The sequence below is a fragment of the Chrysoperla carnea genome, chromosome 3, assembly GCF_905475395.1.
Source record: "Chrysoperla carnea chromosome 3, inChrCarn1.1, whole genome shotgun sequence".
In the NCBI taxonomy this organism is placed as follows: domain Eukaryota; kingdom Metazoa; phylum Arthropoda; class Insecta; order Neuroptera; family Chrysopidae; genus Chrysoperla; species Chrysoperla carnea.
Genome location: NC_058339.1, coordinates 22804682 through 22818066, shown reverse-complemented (window position 1 = coordinate 22818066; position 13385 = coordinate 22804682).

Here is a 13385-nt window from a genome sequence, read left to right as displayed (position 1 = left end):
CAAATGTATACCGCTGACTAAAACATGAGGAAAGATAATAAAAATTCTACGATATATGATATGCTTTATTTGAATTTATTTGTTTAAATATTTATTGGATGAATATCAGTTCGATTCAAAACTTATTGATTCATATGGATTTAAATATATTTATTATTAGCGCATTTCGTCTTTAATGAAAACTAATTTTTTTTTCATATTAAAATTTAATTATATTTATTTTTTTCCGATGATAAGATTTGGCTAAAAATGTTTGTAAATATTCACAGTGCAGAGTTCGAAAAACACCACCACTATGATCAAAAATCCTGCCCGAAGCGTATAGAGGATAAAAGGAGAGATGAAACGAAGTTTTGAAAGACTCGACACAAGCAAATATCACCAAGTGATTTCTTTGAAACATTTGATATACTATTATGATGCACAGCACAACATTGCAATATCCACCGTTCGTATTGACTGTCCATAGATAACCCTCTATATGATTTGCTTTTTTACAATCCCATAACTAGAATTTCAAATAGTTACTGTCCAATTTTCCAATTAGTTACTGTCTATGAAGTCTGATTAACTCATGGATCAATAACAATACGAGCCGAAGCTGTTTCGTAGTCCTCAATTTTCTATACTTCAATTTGTGCCTGGCCAATAGTTTTCTCGAGATTATAGAGATAAATTATGTATGGTGACTTTACTATAATGTTTAAAGTATATATTTAAACGATATTTTCATGAAAATAATAAAAAGGCAGGTTGTAACATGCGTGACAAACGCACAGAAATTGTACTACAATCATGGCATGAAAAAATTTTTAAAAAATTTGGATAAAATTGGATTTTTGTCTTGTATTTTATTGTGTGCTGAAGTTTCCAAGGAGAAAACATAAATACTTTGAAATTAATAAGTAAGACAATTCTATTTGTTCGGACAACAACTTTTAGTATTATAAATTTATATAACATACTCTCTCATAGATAGTTTTGATAATAGGAAACTCGAAGAAATGGGTAGAGATATTTTCCAAAACTAAACGTAAAGTAGATAATATATGCATATGATAAAACAAGAGACGAATATCTTCATAAATTTCAAGCGTGGTACATCATAAGTCAGTCAGTCTTCTCTGCCCTCATGTGGTTGGTGAACGGTTTTGTTATCTTAAAATAATGGCGAAGTCTAGTCAGTGTTTTTGTGCTTATTTATCCATATATACCTTCAGTGTTGTGTTTTCATTTTTTTATTGGACAAGAAAACTGTTTTCCTAAATACAGGGTTATTAAAGCAAGTAGGTTCATATCATAATTTAACAATTTTAACAAATTTTCGCAAGTATTGGTCATAACTTGACGGTTCACAAAATTTTCTTATAAACAGTGGCCACGTGGGATAATAGGTTGGGATAAAGAAGTGGGAAAATTGTGGAGGTTTAAGGTAAGTAGCAAACTGAGCAATGTGAATAGAATCAGAGAACGGACAGAGTACAAAGTTTGTTTTTATTTCCCCATTGATACAATTATTATACCATGTATACGAAATATATCAAGGTATACTCAGTTTAGTCCCAAATTTGTAACGATAAATATATTGATGCTATATTTTGGTATAGCTACAAAATTTTGGTATAGGTGTCCACAAAATTATTGAATTAGTCCATTTCCGGTTGTCCCTCTGTCTGTCTGTCTGTCCGTCTGTCATCACTATAACTCAAAAACAAACAAAGAAGTTGAGATTTTTACAGCGTGCTCAGGTCGTAAAAAGTGAGGTCGAGTTCGTAAATGAGCAACATAGGTCAATTGGGTCTTGGGTCCGTAGGACGCATATTGTAAACCATTAGAGATAGACCAAAAGTTTAAATGAAAAAAATGTTTCTTATAAAATAATAAACAACTTTTGTTTGAGACATTTTTTCGAACACATCACTGTTTACCCGTGAAGGCGCAAATTAGATTCGAATATTGTATCGTATGTATTATATGGGACTATTAGTCATGTGTGTGTGACATGTGTGTATGACTGGCTGGCAATCTCTTTTTACTGACATGACGTGGGAAAACAAACGATTCCGTAATCAACACTGTCTATACATGATATTTCAACAATTAACTCAGTAAATTGTTTGTTTTCACTTGTTCTTAGTCATAATTTTGAAAATTATATTTGGAAAAAAATTGTCTTGTCCTGCAAAGTGGGGGCGAGTATCGGCTAGTATAACTTATAAAACTAGTGTGGATTGATATAAGTATTAATACAATCATTATAGATTGATGAAGTATTTGAATCTGTTAGTTATCATTTTGTCTTCAGCATGCAAAGATAATGTCTGTTTACTGTTACATTGATAACACTGTATGGGGTATTTCTCTATCTATATCAATGACATTATATATGTTGACAATACGAAGAAACACATACACAAGACAGTGAACGAAAGATATGATGAAACGTTCTACGTTCTACGTTCTGAAGATGATGATGATGATGTTTGTACATCATATAGAAGAGTTATAACTAAACTCATGGTGGAGCACCCATCATCATCAATCTGTCTACCCTTACCTACCCCTTCCTCATATACAATAATGATGATGGTCGGTCGTCTAGGTAGTTTTCGAAGGATGAGTGAGAAAAGCTTTCCCTACATATTCTCTCTAAATATAGTGTAATATGTGAAGCGTAACCTGAAGTAGTTGTGTAAGGAGAATTCATGAAGCGGTTGCCGTGGTTTCAGTGTTTGGTTTGTTGGACGTCATCACCAGAATGATGTGGTGTTGTTACAACATGTGTATGTATATATATAAGTTCTATACCTGGTCTTCTCTTCACTTTGTTTCTCGACTCTTGCATTATTCATGTTATAACCTCTGTTGTTCTGCAATCGTTAGTGTGTAGAAAGTATCATACAAGGATTTATATAACATGAAATGTCGATAGAAATTGTATATGTGTATGTATACATGCATACAAATAAGAAAATTTTAATGAAACATTGTCTTTTATATACAGAAAATTTATCCAGCAAATATAAAAATGTATGAAATCGTATGATAAATAAGTTTACCTCGTTTTGTTTAGCTTCATTTAAGTTTAAGAACCATTTTGGTGAAACATAATTAAATTAAATATGTCAATGTAAAGAGTGATACAAATTTTGATTGGGTTGATTCATCTTTATCTAGTGGTAATTTCGATATTCGAAGATCTAAAGTCGCTTTTTAAAAATAGTTCGGCCGTCACATGATTAGTCAAGATAGCAACTAATTTATATTCATTGAATTTAAATCTAAGTTAGGAAGAAAATTATGAATAAAAACAATATTTGTATCACGTAAATGTTTTTAATGCTTTGTAAATATCGTAAAGCGCCCTTTTGTTCACAATTTTATGGACTTTCATGATACTCGCTGGCATTGTAACTTTCTATAGTTCCAATCATTAAATCAACCTGATTTTTATACTTGTTGGGTCAAAATTAAACCATCCACCGAGTTTCATCAAATTCCAACAAAAAAAATTTTTTTACGTTTTTCTCGATTTTTTCAAAGGGGTACGTACCCCTTAAAAAAATTGATAAAAATCGAGAAATTTTTTTTATCTCCAATTTCGATAAAACTTAGTATATAAGGTAATTTTGAACCAAAAAGTATAAAAATCGGGTGCAATTGATGCCTGGTGGAATAGTTTTTGAGATACGGACTAAAATCGATCCAAATATTGCGATATCTCAGAAACTCTGCATCCAATTATTAAATCAACCTGATTTTTATACTTTTTGGGTCAAAATTACCCCATCCACCGAGTTTCATCAAATTGCAACAAAAAAAATTTTTTTACGTTTTTCTCGATTTTTTCAAAGGGATACCCCTTAAAAAAATTGATAAAAATCGAGAAATTTTTTTTCTCTCCAATTTCGATAAAACTTAGTATATAAGGTAATTTTGACCCAAAAAGTACAAAAATCGGGTGCAATTGATGCCTGGTGGAATAGTTTTTTGAGATACGGACTAAAATCGATCCAAATATTGCGATATCTCAGAAACTCTGCATCCAATTATTAAATCAACCTGATTTTTATACTTGTTGGGTCAAAATTAAACCATCCACCGAGTTTCATCAAATTCCAACAAAAAAATTTTTTTTTCGTTTTTCTCGATTTTTTCAAAGGGATACTTTTTAAAAAAATTGATAAAAATCGAGAAATTTTTTTAATCTACAATTTCGATAAAATTCAGTATATAAGGTTATTTTAGCCCAAAAAGTACAAAAATCGGGTGCATTTGTTGACTGGTCGAATAGTTTTTGAGATCCGGACTAAAATCGATATAAATATTGCGATATCTCAGAAAAAAATAATAACATCTGAAGGCGAAAATCAGCAATTCCTTGGAATAAAATTTTATGACAATGTTTTTTGATATTAACATACAAAATATTGAAAATCGATACAAATTCAGAGAAAATATTTATACACTCTGGGTAAAATGCATATCAAATGCAATATACGAACAGTGTACAAAATATATATTCATGGAAACGACAAATATTTCAAAAGGTTATTTGGCTTCTGATGTGAAGCTATAGTTTTCTCCAGGGATATTTCCCAATATCGTTTTCAATACAAATGAAACATGGTTTGGTCTCTATCTTCCATTTTATGTTTAGTATCAATATTTTTAAAATCAAATGACATGTATTGACATTTTCGTCACACATCATTATATTTGAAATTGTGCAAATCAAGAAAATATGTGTTAATGTTAAACGAAATAACCGTTATTAACTCACTTAGCTTATGTCAAATGCAGTTTTACTTTTACCCTAGAAGAATCGTTATTTAAAAACACTAGCGTCATGATCAATAATAAATTGAAACAAGTGAAAACAAAAAATTGACTGAGTTAATTGATAAAATACCATGTAAAGACAGCGTTGATGGCGCAATCGTTTGTTTTTTGACGTCACGTAAATAAAAAAGATATCCACTTTTAAATAGCCACACACACATAACTGATATTCCCATATAATACATGCTATAAATTTTCTATACCAAAATTTTTTTGTAGCATCAATATTTTTAAGCGATACAAACTTGGGACTAAACTTAGAATACCTTGTATGTTACATATATGCATGGTTTTAAAAACAGTTAAATATCGCATTACCCCTTTGACGTATTTTTTCTAACTTTTTGTTTTCGAAAATGATCCCAAATAATTGTAATCATTTTCGAGCACTGGAAATACTGGAAATCGAATACAAGATATCAGAGGGCTTTTAAAATAATCTGAGCATACCCTTAATAAACTTACTAAACATTATATTACTAGTCTATATCTACTAATCTCTATATATTATTTCTCAAAGAGATATTTTTTTTATTATAATCCGACATAACATTTTTCATTACAGCTTTTCATTAATAATTTCATATTTATTAATACAGTTTTTACGGAAATTTCAAGGAAGATAGTGAAACTGGGACAGATTTTCTAAGCTTTTGATAATAATGTAAGTTATCTTCTCAAAAATAAATGATATCAATTAAATGAAGAATGATTCGGTATCGTTTTGAGAAGAACATTTTTTGTTCCAAATGAACAAAGTTATAAGTTTTTTACTGCTGCTCAAAGAAACACAAACACTCGGTTCTTCATAAAAAAAATATCTGTTTTATTATATCCAATTCTACTAAGCTGGTTTACTTTTTTGTAAATGAGTCACCAAATGATTCTAGATTTTTAAATCTTCTAGATATATATGTTAAGGTACGTATCGGACATCGTTCGAAAAACTAATACAAATATTTATACAATACCAAATATTCTTAAATCGTACTAGCTACAAGAAATACTTAGCTTACAATTTCATGTAGAATGAAATTACGTTAGTATTTCAATAACGTTTCTAGCATATCTCCACTACACATTCCAACTAGCTTCAAGTGTCATTTTACGTTTTCAATTTAAAATGATAGGTTAGTTGTGATCGGATTATGTTGAATGTATGATCACAATGCTTGTCAGCAAATACTTAAAATAAAATTTTATTTTTAAAATATAAATTTTTAAAAAAATTGGTATCATGAGCTCTATCAAAGTTGTATTTGATATCTTTAAAATAAAAAATTTAATTGTTTTGTTGTTTACTGTGTCATTAAATGTAAAAATTGGATAATACACTTAACCAGGATGTATCGGGTTACAGGAACAAAGTGGTTCTCTGTTGAAAAAATTTGAAGAGGAAGAGAATGTAGGAAAACTTGTTATAAAAAGGTTGAAAAATTATATTGTTACTTGACGATATAAGACTAAAAATATTGAAAATTGAAAATTATTCAGCTTTCAATATTTCGAAAACCAAGGTAGATATCGACCTTCTCAAAGTTATAATAAATTTCATCATCAAAGTTTAAAATAAGATAAAAATAATTTCAACCCTAAATCTACCCTCGTTGTACATTGCTATTGATAGAAAAGTATACCTGTTAAGAATAAAAATGTTATTAGCCCTGCACCTCACCCCAAAAAATCCTTTAGAAAATGAGTAACTTTGAAGAAAAGTGTCCTTTAATGTATTTTATCAAATGGAATTGATTTTATGTGGTTGCCATAATTTCAAAGGTTTGAGAGTGAAATTACTAGTATGATCCAATGACTTATAAGCCTATATGATCCAATGACCAATTCGCATTCGATCAGCCTATATTTAAAGCTTTTTTTTTTGTATTTAGGTTCAGGACTAATAACAATTTTTTTTTTCTCATTTGTATTTTTAATTTATATTCATATTTCGTTTTTATCTTTCTAGAACACAATTTTAAACTAATCAATTTTTGTAAAATAGTGGCATGATAAATTGTATAAAATTAATATATAAATTTTAATTAAATTATGTTATTTATATACGGTATATGAAATTACCAAAGTATATATCTATGACATTCTATTAAAATAAACAAATTTGAAATAAATGCATTTTTAAATGTACTTATTTTCAACCCATATTTTAATTAAATTATTATTTATATATTTTACAATTAGATGGTTAATAAAAATGTTTATAGCTATATATTTTTGAAAACATAGACTTTTAGGTACTGTATCGAGGGCTAACGACCTGAAGTGGAGGAGAGTTATAATTTTTGTTCATAGCCTTAGCATCTCCAGCGGCCCTCTTAAGTTAAAGTAATCTGAAATTTGGAATGTAGGAACTAGACATAATGATGTTATGAAATTACCAGTAGATTTAGGTATATTGGAAGAGAGATTTCCATAGAAAAGTCACTTTTTGATGGTTCTAAAGCTTTTCCATCTCTACAGCCCTTACAAATTCAAATTTCAGCTCAAGATATAGGTTTCGACAGTCTCAAAAGAGTGCTTTTTAGGGGTATAAACAGCCTCTTCTTCCCTCATTTATGTGTCCAAAATCATGGATTTTAGCGGTTTTTGATGATTTGAGACTTTACGTTCTCTCAAAATTGGACGAGCGAGTTGAATAGCTATACGTAACTTGAGTTGTTATTAAGGCGGGTAATGTCTTTAGAGGCTGTGAACTTTCCAGCACCATATCTCCATTTTCTGTCGTAAATAATGAAATCGAGACTTAAAAAATTAATCAAAAAATGTTGTAAATGTTAAGAAAGTGCCTTTTAGCAGTGTTGACTCGCCTCTCCCCTTCCAACTATTTTATAGAAATATTTAATGTGTCCAAAAACATTGAAAGACTAAAATCCCCTTTCAACATAACAGACTCGCCTACATAAAAAGGCAAACGATACAGAAAACTTACAACGCCCCAAGTAGATTCACGGCGAGTGACACCTCCTTCTTTATTGATAGATTTTTCAAGTATGTAATCGAGTTTCTCACTCCTTTACACAACATTAAATAATAAGAAAAATGAATCTAATGAGGGGGGAAATAGGACCTTTGAAATGCAATCCTGCTGCTCTTGAGTTTTTTTTAATACGGTTTACGAAAATTTATGACCATCCTGTGTAATATAATTACGAACATGCTAAAAGAAAAGAAAGTTTATGGAATTCTAAACTTTTATAATGATATAATTTTCATATTCCATTTCAAAAGTTTTTTTTTTTTTTTACTTTAATCTTTTATTTGTGTATATATTCGTATATATAAACATAGTCAAACATTGTCAATCTTTCTCCATTAACAATAATGAGAAGAGGGGGAAAAGTTTTGGAAAACTTGTCACGACTGTCAACTTAGCAACTGACATATTTCCTCATAAAAAAGAATATACAAATATGGAATATATAAACCACAAAGCAAAGGTTTTCTTAAAATGGTCTACTTGTTACTTAAAATTCATCTTTTTCCATTTCATTGCATTTTTGTAAAGTATAATGATAATACGGTCTCTGTCATTAGTTTTGAAACATTAAAACCGTTCAATTTTAATCCATTGAAATGGTTTGTATATTTTAATATTGATTACGTCAGTATGTCCTGTATTTATCATTTTAATATTTAAGTTTATCACGAAAATTATGAAAATAATTTGAGTCTTGAATGTTTTCATCAAAGCTCTACTATACATACAGTAGGAATTAGAACTCGATTCCATTAGGAAGCGAAATTTCTATGCCTAATCTTGTTTGACATTTAGAATGGTAAAAAGAAAATTTGATAATAATCTAAAACAAAAAAACAATATCAACGAGTTATAATTGTCTTACCATACAAACTATTTTTATGTGCTCTTGTTAATTTATTTTCATACAACGATTCAAATTAAATTTATATTTATGATAAAAGTCGTTATATAATTTAGTATAATAACATTCATAATGGTGTTAAATTTTGTGGGAAAATAATAATTATATGATTACGTGAATGAAATTAACTAACGTTTTATTATTAATATATGTCTAAGTGTATCAAAACCAAGTACTTCTTAAGTATTAGAGGATGCTTTGCTCATGCTTGCTTACTACACAATATATGCAGCACACCATTGGTAAGTGTTAGTATTAGCTAAATGATAGAAAATTATTCTTTTAGCCCCGAAAAAACAAAATCATAGCTTAGTTATTGATAGGTAATGCTTCTTGGATCTGTATATGTATCGACCGAAAGAAGTTTTTAAACATATTATAGATTCATTGACACAAAATTTAAAAGAGCTTGTGATAGGCTTAATTTGATTTGCAAATTTGTTTATAACCAAACATATTTTTGGGCAGAATGTCCCGAGTACTATTATCTCATACTTTAAAGACGGTTTCAAGTAGCCGACAGTTTCGACCATACGTCAAAAGAACGACATATTTTCTATTTAATTTTCAATATGATCGGACTTATCAATTTCACACAACAAAAATGAAATAAAAGAGTTTCATTTGAGAAAGGCTGTTCCGATTAAGCTGACTCTCTTTATAAATATTCGTAATAGTCCGAATAAGGTTTTAAATGAAAGAAAGCTTGGAAAAGTTCTCCAGAAAATTGAAAAATTTGGAACAAACTGATAATCCTGTTTTGTATAGAGTTTTTGTGATTCAAACGTTGTATATGTGTTATTTTGTGGTCTTGTACGTTTAATGTCTTTAAGAGGATAGTCAGGAAACAGAGATTCAAGTGCTCTTTTTAATTTATCACCTCCAATATTTTAACATTGGAAAACTTAATCTAAAAATGGCCTGTAATGAAAAGTGTTTTGTTCAAAGCAAGAACTTCTGGTCTTATTTGAATCTCTCAATCCTGATATTATGTCAGGGAAGTCCCAATGCTTAAATTGACCTGCAAAAAATTGTTGATATCAAAAAGATGTTTCTTTTGTCACCTTGAATAGATAAGCTGACGCTGCAGATTATTCAAAAGTCTACTTAATCATAAATGATAAGAGATAGAGGTACATACTGAATTAGAAAGTCCTCTCTCTATAAAGACTTGACAATTTTAGTTATAATTATATTTTTACAAACTAAACAGATTTTCACCTGTTTTTCACAAGTAGTGAATGACTTAATTATAAGATTAATGTTAGATGAACTGTATGTGAAGCTGGAAGTGATGAATTTTAAGAAATCGTTTATAAACACTGTGAAACAACCTCTCAAATATCCAGCTCTTCTAAAATGGCCGACGAGTACTATGTCCGACCCTGGGCCAATTAAATTTCATTTTACATGTCGTTTTAATAATCGTGTTTTTGCTACTCGAATATGTACAAGGAAATCGAATATTTACATGGCCAATACACTTTTATGGCCAATAGCATAATATTTGGAATATTCTGGTAGGTTTAGAGTAGAAATGTTAAATATGAGTCTGGTTGTAGAAAATAAACTAAACTATGACTGATAAATTTTTCAGTGAATCAGAAATTTATTGATCGGATCTCCAAGGACCGTATTGACCACAGCTTGTTAGTTGAAATGAGATAACAGATTATCTAGAGGGATGATAATATGATAATATAGACAAACTAACTTTATACTACAACGTTGTTATTTCCGAAAGCATTTCATCAACATCTGCTAGTGACAAGCTAGTTACTGAAATTAATTGCAAATGATGGCAGTTTCTTCTTCATCTATTATCATCATATCTTCTCGATTTCAAGTGAAGTAATACTTTAACTATACACAACTCTCCTAATACTTATAGAACGGTGATATCATCATTCTGTGATGTGTATGTAACAAAGTGTTATTGAGAATATCTTAAAGATTATAGAAGATATTTTCACTTATTTTATTGAATTAAATTTAAAGAAAAAGGGTGTAAGTAGGTAATATTACGATGATGAGTGAACGTGGTAACACTCTAGAGGGTGGTAAACACTTAAAATCAATTATGATTTCATATACTTCAGAAAACATTTTTTGACATTAAGAGGTTTTATTTTTCGTTTTAATAATGAATAGCTTTCTTTTTTATCACACTTTTCCTTATTAGTAGATCTTAAAATGAATTTAATGGATCTTGAAACTTACTCACAGCTCAAATCAAACAAATAATGTTATACATTAGTAAAAGTAAAACGTTATATCTTTAATATGAATTTGTAATGTTTTAAGTTATGACTGTAAAAAAAGAAAAATCAGAGAAAGATTAAAATTGACAGCTGTGTTATTAACTTTACACCATTGAGAGCCGCTCTAATTTTTTCCATATTATCATTAAGAACGTAAGTAAAAAATACTTTTTAAAATGTTTGATGTAAAAAAAAAAAAACCAGTGAAGAATTATTTATCCCAGATACGTGGATAAATATAAGCTGGGGGCATTTAGATTATAAAGCGCAGAACTATTTTTTATTTTTTTTTTTGAAACACAAGGTGTACAAATTTAATCGATAATAGGAAAGTAGCTAGGATATAGAAAAATCATCTTTAAATTAAAGCACCTTAAATTTAACTTTGAGTTCGTCATATCGAGATCATTATTTTTGAGATGTAGGCAAGGATGGAGAACTTTATGTATTGTACTACAAGTAATAAAATGAACTCTAGACCACAGGCATAACATATTATTTGGAAAAATACATTTTATTTATTTTCGGCTAGAATGTCAAAAAACCTATGGACTTAAAAAAAAAAAAAAAAACATATTTTCTCTACATGTCAAATTTATTGCTATACATTCTGAAAACCATATTTTCTAACACTCTGTATGCCTTAATTGTATAGCAATCTTATCTTCTTACAATGGTTGCTTGTTACCTAAAAGAGACTTCTACAACCACACAGGTAAATTCCTAAAATTAATTGAGAAATGATTACAATCGTCATAAATGAAGGTTAAAAAAATGACGAAAGCAAAAATAATTAGTCAAATCTGATATGAAATTATATGATTATATAATTTAAAAAAAGATTGAAATTATATGAATTTATATGATTTCTGGGAGGTAAGGTACGAATCTGCTAATTTAAATTATCCACATAAAACTGTCATATTTTAACTGTCCAACTTGTTCGTAAATTTGTATTCCTTTTCAAATATTTGCTGACTAATCATAATGTTTTTTATTAAAAAAAATTAGTAGAGTACACTGCAATTCTATATCCGAAGTGGCGGACATAAATGCGATAATGTGTGTCTCATCTACATTTTAGAGTATTTTTCCAATAGGATCCTTTACAAGAAGATGAAAAGTGTAGGAATAAATCGAATAACATTTGCTTATTTATTCCAATATCTTTAAAAAGATTGTGATTGCTAATTCGTATTGGAAAAACTTAACATAATAAGTTTTTATGGTTGTTTTGTTTCTTATACTTCATTAACATTTTATTTATAAAGCTTCGTAACTTAAACAGTTTTTTTCATTTTACAACTTGTGTATTTGTAATCAATATGACCCCTTTGAAATATAATAATGATGGCAGTTTGAGTAAGAAAAGATAAATGGAAACATAATGAGGCATGTGGCGAAAAATAATCAGTCAAGGTGTTGCGCCGTGGAATATACATAATCGCATGTTCTGCTTAAATTCCTGCTACAACCCAATGATCATAGAATAGGTGACATAACAAAAAATTTGTTTAATACGTTGCGAACTTCACTAACTTGGCATGGCCAAAGGCAGGTATATTTCATAAAAGAGGCTTTCCAAGGGGCTCTGTGATCTTAAAACTTGTCACAATGAATTAACTCGGATTTGCTTAAAATACCTAGTCATCTATAGTTTTTTTGAACTATAAAATCACCTTTTTATACATAAAATATATTATATAGCATATATAGGGTAAGATGTATTTCCTAGGGACCAATGTATCTTGAACCATTTTGTAGTTTCTCGAAAAATACTACTATTAATTGGAAAGAATTTATATTGAAATGAGGGTATTGTATGAGAATGCAGATAGGCTAAAGGTTGAGTGTCAATGTGGTTTTGTTTTCGAACAAACTAAAACAACAACAAAAAATTGATTCTTTGGACTGGGTTGTCAAGTATAAATAAGCGAAAAATATGTGGAAAAACGATGCTTGTAAAGGAATGGATTTTTAATTATTGAATCACATACATTTTATGAGTGAACTGTAACGATTACATGCTGAAAACAGAAAGGGTGGGTTGATTTTAGGATCAGTAAGATGTCAACTAGGGTACATTATTATTTTTTGGGTTTATAGTTGCTTAAAATTTAAATTTTCAAAGAATTTTAGATTAAAAAATGGCCTTAAAAACAGATAGACGTAAATTTTGATTTGAGGTAGTATACCTTCCCTTATTTATTGTGTATACTGCTGGTATATATTATATTGGATTGGTGGGAGTATGTAGTTTTATATGCAAAGTTGAAATGATTATGTATATTTGTTGCCTCTTGAAGTGAAGTATATATCTATATATAGCTAGGAATATTACAACAAGTAAAAAGGATGGTATGAGAATCGTTGCATAAACACAAAT